The sequence below is a fragment of the Glycine max genome, chromosome 8, assembly GCF_000004515.6.
Source record: "Glycine max cultivar Williams 82 chromosome 8, Glycine_max_v4.0, whole genome shotgun sequence".
Classification (NCBI taxonomy): Eukaryota; Viridiplantae; Streptophyta; class Magnoliopsida; order Fabales; family Fabaceae; genus Glycine; species Glycine max.
The window spans coordinates 13,631,006-13,642,749 of NC_038244.2; the positions used below are offsets into that span (position 1 = coordinate 13,631,006).

The 11,744-nt window shown below is 32.6% G+C and overlaps 1 long non-coding RNA gene across 11 annotated transcripts; it reads left to right on the plus strand.

Annotated features, from left to right (window-relative positions):
• The first annotated feature begins 40 nt into the window (after positions 1–40).
• LOC100812258 (uncharacterized) lies at positions 41–4,974 on the plus strand. 11 transcript variants are annotated; one of them, XR_005892586.1, is made up of 5 exons: positions 41–150; positions 533–596; positions 1,746–1,808; positions 1,882–2,053; positions 2,919–3,206. It is a non-coding gene; the product is annotated as an uncharacterized lncRNA (long non-coding RNA). The 11 variants fall into 11 exon arrangements; XR_005892589.1 differs by having other exon boundaries at positions 1,746–1,788; XR_005892587.1 differs by having other exon boundaries at positions 42–150; positions 475–596.
• Positions 4,975–11,744: the final 6,770 nt, after the last annotated feature.

Below are 11,744 nucleotides of genomic sequence, written 5' to 3' on the forward strand. Positions count from 1 at the left end.
GTGGCAAATTTGTACTTTTGATAGGTTTTACGGTCTTTTGGGGAAAAGGGGTTGTTTTGTTTGTTTCCTTCAATTGGAGTGTGTGGGGAACTGAATTTGAATGTGGAGAAACGAAGATGATGGAGCGAAGACAGAATCAAACTCCACAAGGTTTGAAATTAACCAATTAAAGTTTTTATTTTTATTTTATTTTATGTATATGGATATGTTAGTTTGGAGTTACTATGATTCTGTGTGGAAATTTCCAGGCCAAATAGCTAGGGTTTTGGTTGAATTTTTTGGAGGTGGCTATTACTGCTGTTGTTTTTCTCAAAGGGGTTTATCCTTCTGGTTGGTTTGTTGTTGCATGCATTTTTATTTTTTTTTACTTCCTGTCTTTTGATGTTTGGTTTGTGGTAAAATGAAAAACAATGATTTTGACTGCACAGTGCACTTCTATTTTATTTTATTTTATTTTATTTTTCTATTTTGTAGTTATTGGCAAATAAATATTGTAAATTGATTGGAATTCATTTTTGTGGGCGTGGAAAAGGTGCCTTTGAGAGGAGAAGGTATATGAATGTGGTGATTCAAAGGGCTCTCCATCGTCAGCTTAGGTATTACATGCATGCTACTGTTTCAGGGCTTCTACCCTCTATGCAAAAGTTGGTATATAAAACAAATCAAATATAGGTTGCTACTACCAATGTCATGTATGATCATGAAATAACCCAAATGAGTGTATCTTGTGCATGTTGTTTGGAGATAGTAATGTAAGGTTTTCTTTATAGTAAAAAATACCCATTAATAGAGTTAGAGATTTAGGACTTCAAAATTATAAATTAGTCGCTTCTAGTTATCTGGAGGTTCAGACTTCGAGCTTCTCTCACCCCCACTTGCCTATCTACAAAGTCCTTACTTAGAAGGAAAAAAATGCTTATCGTATAAGCTGGTGACTACTGACTAACTGACTATTTTACCATTGGATCATCAGTGTATCAACTTATAACAATATTATACAAACTACCAAGTATATGTTATGATGCCTAATTTAGCACCTTGGAATCTATGCCTTTACTTATAATGTTTATTTATAAAAGAATCAAATGCAGGCTGTGAAACTACCTGCATTAAAAAATGCTGGTTGTGATATATTACATTTTCATCATTATTGAGAACTGTGTTTCATGTCATCTTCTATAAGACTGCATAGGAGATATACAGGCTTTTCTTTTCCTTTAAAATTTAGGCGGAGTGAAATGTTTTGTTAAAACATAAAGCATTCTAGTATGTGTGAATGAGGAGAGAAAATATAACAATGCATTTTCTTTTGTTTGGTTGAAGATAAAATGAAAAGAAAAGGGAGAAAAAGTTGACTTTTAGAAACAAAATTTCACAATTTTCATTTTCTTCTATTTTCTCTTCAATTCATAACTCAGTTTTTTCTTCCTCCTCTGTACCATACAGGGGGTTCATGTTTAGATTATTAGCACTTGGTCAAATGTAATTGTGTCAATTAGTTAGTGTTAGGTGGTAAGTTAGCTTCTAGTTACCTCTTAGTTAGTTTTACTCCATTGATTGATCATATATTCAAGGTATAAATATGACATCAAATATGCAGCTCATACAAACAATAATGAAAATATAATCCAAACACTTCGTACCCAAAAAAAAAAAACTCACAGTATTTGTTTTCAGCAGAGGATTCATTAAATAATTACATGTCATTTTTCCAAGATATGTGATGTAGGCTAATTCTTTTGCAGAAGATTTAAATAAGTCAATAGTTGACTGAAGCTCCACTATCCTGTACAAACGGACACTATCCTGTAATATCCAACTTTCCTTGCAACTGCTTTCTTTTGGTTTGCTAATTTTTATCCCTTACCTTCCATTTACTAGGGAATGGTGGAGAGAGTAGCTGTTATCTTCTTCAATGCTGACAATGTTCCATTGGAGAAATTTGTATTCAAGCTTACAATGAACCAAACTAAGTTCAGAGGTGGAAGAGGTTGATCTTGAGTTCTGATCAAACTGTCAAACTCAGAATCTCTTTCTAAAGGGCTTCCTCCTGGTAAATGCGAGTATAATCATGCTCTGCAAAGATTTCTGTTTCCTTTTTTATCTTCTCGTTGTTTTTCTTTGGCTTAGTAGCACTTTTGGTCTCGTCACATATGATTTTTGTGATGTCTCCCAATAATTTTTAAAACAATCAAATCCCTTAATTTTCCTAATTAGAAAAGGCAGGTCTCTGTGTCAGTCTAACTCTAATCCAATTAATAACAGAAGTTAGTCACATGGCCAATGATTTACTTATGTAGCAAAACACTTTACTAAGCATATTAAATTCATCATTTTATGTTTAACCTATTTATATTGACTTATTGAGTAATTTAAATAGATTGAAGTTATCAGTATGTCCATTAAGATGTCAAGTCAATAAAGCATCACTCACGTATGTAAATTGTTGGCCATGTCACTAAGTTTTGTAGTAATGGATAGCAAATTGACAGATGGACTTGAATTTTTTTTTAATTAGAAAAACAAGGGGATTTAATTGCTGCAATATATTATTGAGAACCAAAATTGCACATTAACCATAACAGAGAGACCGGAAATACAATTTTTCCTTTTTTTTTTTTTTACTTAATGATGTGCTCTTTTTATTGTAAATTTGCAACTATCCCTTTTTTTGTTGTGTGTATGAACAAGTGTCATGCATGTGTGCACGATCATAAAATCATCTGCTCACTGGCATACCAATATCTTATCATCAATTTCAGTTCATAATCATATAGATTGCTAGTTTGAATCAAGTGGAGGTGGTTTGTAAACTTCTTTGATACATTTGAAAAGTGTAACCCTCATGCTGAATTTTTGTCCTTTGGTGCATATATAGACTGAAACAGGTTTAAACTTTTTCTTTCCTCTCCTAACAGATTGCAGGTGGGAGATAACTGCTTACTTTTGATCCCTTCCCAAGGCTGGTACAAGCAAGGAAGCAGACTTGTCGATCCCAACTGACACAAAACCGGGGCAGCAGCCTCCACTTATAACCCCTATCAAGTCAATGAGTAGTGAACCTCTGAATTTGCAATTGTACTTGGAGCATCCAAGTTTATTAGAATCATTGCTTTGAGAAGGGAACTCAAAGCCATAGTACATATATTATACATGTATGGTAAGAATGTAGGAACCATTTTTTATCAAAAATTTTGAAATCTCAATGTGATTTTTTTTTCATTATGCATTTGGTTCATTAGATTATCAGCGTACTTTTACTGAAAATTGCTGCCATGTTTTACACTAACCAATTAATAGTTACAGCTTGAAGGGTTGGTATCTTGTGATAGAATTTAACAAGCCATAAGTACATTTTTTTAAGTGGAAGTAAAAGATTATGAAGGTACACTTCATGAACACATAATACGCTCAATATAACAATTGCTAGCCATGTATTTTCGGTTCTAAAGTACTGCTGTTGTCCAGAATCTCGATGGCTTGTTTCAGCTAAGATATGGTGTGTGACTGATTGTGTTTTTGTTTCTTAGTTTTGAAAAACTATTTTAAACAAAAACTAATTTTTAGTGAGTAGGAGTGAGGGAAGAAGATATAAGTGCAAGGAAAAATGAGTAATAGAAACTGAAAGTAAAAAATAAAAAATAAAAATTGAAGAGAGATTATTTTTTAAAACATTTTTCAAAAACTACTTTTCTTTGTTCTTTTGTTTTTAAGAACAGAAAACAGTTTTAAAATTAAAAAACAAGCATGTCCTAGATCTTAAGCAGTTTTAAGGATGCATTCCTCGTATCAATATTAATATGAATATTAATTAATATCAATTATTAATTATTAATTTGATACATTTAGGGGAATTAATTTTCTTGGGTGCTGTTCATGCTGGCTCAAGGTTGGAGCCTAAATATATAGTGAAAACAGAAATAAATAAATAAAATCATCAAAAGTAAATAATTGAAATAAAGCACACTTCTGTAATCACCAATGCCAACCCTTCATATGATTTGATTATTTGTACTGTTTAAGTAGAGTTCTCAATACAGAATGTGGTCCATGGGCCAGCCATTAAGGCCATTTTGACAGGAGCATGTAACAGAACAGCCTGTATCAACAAAACAAGATTTTCAAGCTGCACCTTTATGTTATGATCTAAAATGAATGGATGCTACTGTTTATGCACATTCTGAAGCTACTTTTGATCCAACAGAAATATCGCATTATCTCTATACACATGCAATGGACATGTTTTGTGGTTAGTGGTTGGAAAGCATGTTCTCAGTCTCTGGAATATTAAAAGAACTATTTACAAGCACTAGTGGCCTGGAATGAAACTCTTCCCAAATGAAAAATTGCTTACTTTTTTTATGTGATTTTGGAGGTGGGGAAGATAGAGAGGATTATAGTATTGTATTCTATGGATGGACAATGTAAAAGCATCATGATTAATGGTGTGTTTTTATTGGTCCAAATGGTGTGGGTTGAACATGCTGTAGAGCTTTCTTACTTTGGACTTCATTGTCACATCTCTTCCTCCAATTGGCCCTAGCTACCTCAGCCACTTTTTCTTGCTTATAATGGTTGACATTGTTGCACCATTTTCTCTCATTTTCGAGGATTTTTTTTGGTCTGCTGACTTGCTCAACCATCAAATTATTTTTATCATAGTATAGTAGTCTTCTTTAGTTCCTTCCCCTATAAACCAAGTGGGGAATCCATGCCCATGGCCAACCCTAATCAATGTACTAGTCTTTACCACAATCAAAAGATTGGTATGGTTTCCTAACATTGAACCTCATATATCATAGAAATTATTAATTATTCCTTGTAAATTAAAAAAATTTAATTATGTGTCACATAGATATTGGTAAAGTCGAGACCATAGATATGTAATAATCCGGATTATCTAATAATTTTTTGATATCTCTGCTTTACATCACAGGTGTTAAAACACTATATGTAATGTTATGATGTAAAAGTGTAATGGCTTTCATCTATAACATGCCTTAAAACAGATTGTTAGAAATTTTGAATTACACAATTGAAATCTTCTGTTCAAGATCTCTATTGCCTAACTATAAGTTTAGTTATTGTGAAAAGTAATTATATTAAAGCTTTTGATTATTCTGTTATGAATTGTGATCTTTGACCATAACTACATTTTAGAATGTTTGAGCTGAATAATGGTCCCTCTAAATAATGAATTCCTTGTTAATCGCATTCTTCCCTGAATAATGGAATAGATGAAAAAACGAGTCCATTCAATGAATCCAAACTTGGGATTTCGACATAAGGATTCAATAATGATATTCATCCTTAACATGCAACCAAAACGATAGACAACAATTGCTTTTAAAAGATGCAAAGGGCTAATGGCAAGTTGGTCTAACCACTTCACGGATAAAAGATTTTTGTAAGAACTTCTAACGTATGATACATTTGAATGATTTTGCACATAAGAGTTGAAGTGGTTCTTATGAATATGTCAAGAAATCAACCCCACTTCATCTACTAAGCTTATGCAAGTTGCATAAGTATATATATATTTACAAGAATCCTATAACATAACATGAACAAGTGTTGTTACAGCATCTTTGGGACTAATATTAGCCACTTTTGTGACACACTTAAGAAAGATGGCCATTAGCACGTGACGTATTCAAATTAAATGATGATTTTTTTTTTCTTTTTGGTTTACTTTTCCTTTGCTTTGCATGAATTGGAAAAGAGACTAATGCTTAAAGGAGCAACATCAACTTAAAGAGTCACAGAATATTACTGCATGAGGTTCCACTTGGAATATTATATTTGGAACATTGATTGACAAGAAATTATTGCACGCGAATCCAGTTTTTATGAATTGTTTCTAAACCAGGGACTTCTGCATGTTCTCTATGCTTTGGTGGATTTGTGGTCATTCAAATTCTTCCAATTTGTATCCTGATGCGATATGATACACTTCAGAGAATAAAGGAGCTTCTTTATTCCCTCCTATTTTATTTATTTTTATTTTTATTTTTTAAAGCTTATCATATACATTTTTAGATCTGCATCAATGTCCATCGTTGTAATTTTATTATTTATTTGAACCCTTTTTTCTCATTTCAGGTAATGATTCACACACCCAATTCAACATATAAATTGACCTACGATTCAGTGGAGCAAACGTATTTGGAAATTAAATCCTTAGCCATCAATTGAGGTATATTATACTTGCCGAAGTTATCAGTTAGGTTCTGAATTTTGATGTGTCTAATTTGTACCCCACACATATAAATATATTTTGAATGCTTCTACACTATCACCAAGTAATAGTAATCCTTACTTTCCAAAGTGGACCTCATCAAATGGTCACATAGATAGATACCTATCTCATCCTACACAGCAAATCTATACTAGGGTACTATGATTTGTCTCTTAAGATCATTTTACTAGACAACAAGTATATAATTTTTAAAAAAAAAAAAACAACTAAAGGTTATGGGTCACTAAAAATTGAGTGTATTCTTCTTTTATATATATATATATATATATATATATATGCTCATGTACCTAATTCCAGTGACTTTCTAATCAAATTATTTTGATAGCATTTATAACTTGTGAACTACTTGAAGGTTGGAATATCTATTTCAGGGTCCTATCTCTTACATTTCCAAATTATCATAAATAATATCTCTGACCCCAGCTAAAAATTATAAATTGACTATTTTTATTCTTAAAAGCTTCAAGTGCAAATTAGATATTAAAATGTCTGATTGAATGGTGATAAATGGGTACAGCTAACTTCTTCCTCTGATGAAAACGTCAGGTACTACACGTGCAGAGTGCTTTCACAATAGTTATTAAGACAAAAACAAGCTTCCACTTCACACTTTGATTTTCCCATAACAAATCCAAGTGGTTCTTTTCTTTCTTTCCCTGACTTTTCTTGCATGCACCTCACTGGCCCCTCAATATTAATGTTGTTCAATTAAAATCCTATCAACTGTTATCGGTTAAGGGCCTTTAAATTCTTTTTCTCCCTCTCAAACAAAAATAAATAATGTGATTAATATTAGCCCCAGATTTTTCAATGGGAATAGAATTTTTGCTTTCACTGATATCACTCAGTACACTATCTTATAAACTTTTCAATTTCAAAAAATTCATAGACAAGGCATAGTCATTATCTACAAAAATCATTTTTTTTAGTAATGAAACCACTGTTTTTGGTTTATTTGTGAATGTCTGACACACTATCATATTAGTCTTTAAAATTGAAAATATAAATAAAAATTTGAAATTTTCAATTATTTCATAAGTTTAATAAGCTTAACAACTTAATAATTTACTGTTATTTTAATCCATAAATATATATATATATATATATATATATATATATATATATATATATATATATATCAATATTATCATTTAAGTAACATATTCTTTTGAATTATAGACTAATATAATTAATAAATTACATTCTCAGATACTTATTTAAAGACTGACTAAAACAGTGGGGGTTTTCCTTCTAATAATCTCAAATATAGTATTAAAACAGTAAGAATGAAAATGAAATAGTATCAAAAATCACTTTTCAAGGATTACACTTAATGCATTAATTATCTGGTGGCCCTATTCATATACTACAAGTCATTTTCAAGTTTCAAAGCATGCAAACCACTAGGATCCGTAACTAAAAGACACTCATTTCGACGTTATCTCCTGTCTGTTTGTATTGACGTGTGCATTATATATGTTTGTGGCACACACTTTTCTGCTTCACATGCATATCCATGTTTTCGTTTTTAAGTTAACACACTGCTCTCAAACAAGGGTAGTCTATTTCAACATCACCACGATTTGTGATTCTGCATCACTAATTGAACACCGACTTTTGTATTCTACTACGTTTTTTTTCTCATCATCACTCATCATTTTAAGGTGCATTATTATTTAGGATTATTTTATTTTTATCTTAATCCTCCAATTTAATTAGGAAAAAAAATTTAATTAATTCAAAATTCGATAAGTAAAATCTGAACAATAATTACTTTTGCTAAAAATCAAACTTAAATAATATTCAAACGATTTAACCTTAACTTTAATACATTAATTAGTTGAGCTCAATCACTTGATTATTTAGGATGATCTTTTAAATTTTAATATAAAATATATTCAAGAATATCTTGTAACATCATGTTAATTAGCTAGCACTCAATCAAATTCATTATCATCTTGAATTAGAGTTAGTGGGGAGAAATTAATTTCCATCTCATCCACAATTTTCTCAATTAAGAACTTTTTTTTTCCTTCAATCTATATTTTGGACGGTAGAATTAGAAAGAGCTTTCTACTTTCTAGCCTTTAAAATACTCCTTGTCAGTATGTGACAATAATAAATTATTGTGTCCATTTAATTTAATGTGGGTCATTATTAATTTCAGGGATATGAATATGATACCCGTATAACATCAATGAATCATAAGCACATGGGAAGTGTTAACCTCATCTTGCAAATTTTGTTGTGTGATGACAAGGTGGGGACAAGTCTAAGCTGTGAAGTCAGTATCTGTTATTCCATTATAAGCCTTAAAGAGTCAGATATTATTAAAACAGACACATTGCTTCATCAAATAGGTCAGATTGTTATTGCCATTCAAGTGGATCCTAGTGTCACTAAGGCCCAACACACATTTATTTCCACACCTGTCCTCCTTTTGTTCAATATGGCCCTATTTGTGTTTTTCACAAGTACAATAAAATAACAATTTTAGGTTGTACAGTATCATTAGTAGGGATGGGTGTATGGACCAGTCCGGTCCGTTTAAGACCCGACCCGTGAAACCTGTGTTTTAAGCAGATCGGGTAAATTTGTTCCACGAAATAAATGGACTTTTTTTAGGTTCGTATCCAATCTGTCAAGCTCGTGGATAAACGGAATGATCTATGGATTCAATTAATAATTAAAAAAGATAAAAATATGTGTTTGGTTGTTTGACACGACCACAAGCAAGAGAGGTGTGGCAACGTAGGGAGGTGCAACATGCAAGAGAGAGGTGTGACACGTAGAGAGGGGTAGCGCGCGCGAGCTAAGGAGGAGGAAGTGACATTCTCGTGCGATGTTGGTCGGGGTAGATAGGTCGCGGGCAAGCCGAGGAAGAGAAAGGGATGTTGCGGGTCTCGCAACAAAGTGAAGGTCGTGGGGAAGGAGACACCCAGCAAAGTGAGGGTTTGGAAGGGGAGGTTTTGAAGTAAGTCTCAACTCTCAACTCAAATACTCAATCTGTATAATTTTTATTTTAAAAATCATTTTGTCTTATACAAGCTATTCGCAAGTCCGCGTATAAAATCTTTTAAGTCTATAGACTTAACGAACCAAACTCAAGTATTACTTATAATTATACAAGTTTGTAAAAAAAAAAAAAGGTTTGTAACCCGTTCAATCCACGGGCTTAACGGATTGACCCAGATACCTAAACACATATACTCACCCCTAATCATTAGAAGCTTCAAGAGGAAAGTGGGTAGATGAGTAGATAAGACCCTCAATTATGGGTGGTGAGTGAAAAAAGTGAAGTGATATGGCAATTTAAAAATGAAAATACAATGGGAATAGCTAGAAGACAATTCCAAGATGAAGTGTGTTAGTCCTTGAGTTACTATGTTACTATATAACATAATTGTGACATACTATCTATCCTGTGTTGTAGGGCACCACCCCCACTAGTGCCAACTAAAGAAGAAAAAGAACAAATATTACCAAGATCAAAATTGATAAGAGTCTACTTCCATAATGTTGTTAAGATAGAATTGGAACATGAAACATGTTGTTACCATTTTAGACTACAGCCACTGAGAATAGTATATGCCTTCCATCCAATTCTGATTTGAATGGATGAATAGATGGTGATTTTGCATTTGATGCAATCTTTTGATCTTTCCATTGATCCTCCACTAAAATACTGAATTATGAATTGATTGGACATGCTAATAGTGGAAAGAACATTGAAGGGGACAATTCTTAAGTGTGAAAACACTATAATCCTTCTTTAAAAAGAATGGGAGTGGGAAAAGGTAAAACTGATGGTATACCTTCCATTTGACTAGAATAATGTAAAAAAAAAAAAAACTCATGCCTTAGTTCTGGTTTTATCTTTTGTTTTGTTTCTTTTTATTCCTGAAAAAGAAAAAGAAGAAAAACAGAAGCTTGAGTGATTGTAGAAAACCCACAATGGGAATCTGCCAGAGTTATATCAAAATGGAGTGTCAATTCCAACAACAAAAATTTACGGTCCATTATGAGTGTGGGCCTGATCTTCCTCTTTCACAAGAAGAATTGTGGACAGCACAATATGATGCACTCCCATATTGATGATAAATACCAAATATTTTTCCCCTTATATATTCGGTCCAAAAGTGATAGCTGGTCGATTCTCTGTGATGCCAATCTCAATTCTCTAGCTAATGACTCAATGTACGACTTTCAAAAAGAAAAAGGGATAGAGGGGAAAAAAAAACTTTTACAATATATAATTTTTTTTAAAAAAAAGTGGGAAAGAGGGTTACATAGTACATATCTATGTCAACCTTGCTCTTGATTGGAGATCAAATATTTTATGACATGGTTATTCCAATCCCATCCCACTACACACTATCCATCCACATAGAAAATCCTATCTATATGACACTAGATATAATGAGTGCCCACATATCACAACCAAAGTTTTTTAGAGTGGCTAATGTAGACAAGAAGGACCTATTAATAACACTTTTAGACAAAGTCCCCACTGAAAAGAAAGGGAGGATGGCAAAGGCATAATGATTTTACCCAAGATGGGGGGAGTTGGGGTTGTGACCACAAACTCCAAGAAACGATTAATGGGATGAGTAAGCCTAGGTGGTGTTGGCACATGGATATTATTTTTATTTGGGGGGGAGGGGGGGGGGGGGGGGGGGTGATATTTACACTAGCACACACCAATATGTCCAAAGGTGAGAGGAAAACAATAGTTAACAATGTTCCTCCTTTTTATTCTCATGTTCCTTTAGTTTCTCTTTTCCATGTTTCATCCATAGTGGGAGAGGCCGGGCTTCCTTCATTCAAAAATGCAATAAATAATGTCCTTATCTTTAGCCTCACTCCACCTATCGCACCAAATCCATCCTTGTAAAGTAGCCTCATGGCAGGTCATTCAAATTCCCTAGTAAAGAAATTTTTCATTATGTGAAATATGATTATTGATTTCTAGGTGAATGGTTTATGCCCCTTTCTTTTATGGATTCTTAATTGCCTATCTTGACCCACATGTTCTTTTTTAAAATTATATACATATCACCCCATTATCCTTTACAAAGTGAAATGAGAATCAAATAATGCAAGAAAGATAAAAGGTACTAATATATATATATATATATATATATATATATATATATATAGAGAGAGAGAGAGAGAGAGGATTAATTTTCTTAACATTTTATAAAGAAAAGGAATAAAAAGGGAAACAGAAACCTTTCTCACATTGGCTTAAAAGGAAAGAGAATTAACCTTAGATAATGGCTGTTGAGTATGACCATCCACATTAATTTCAGAAATAAATATTATTTTTAAAAGTTAGGCAGACCTCAATAGCAACATGTCATTGGTGATTGAAAAATGAAAACCAAGAATTTCATTCTTTGGATTTCTAAATGCCTTTCACTGGCACCTTTAGACTTTGAGATTCACAATTGTCATGTATGAAGAGAGAATTGGGCATGCCTCT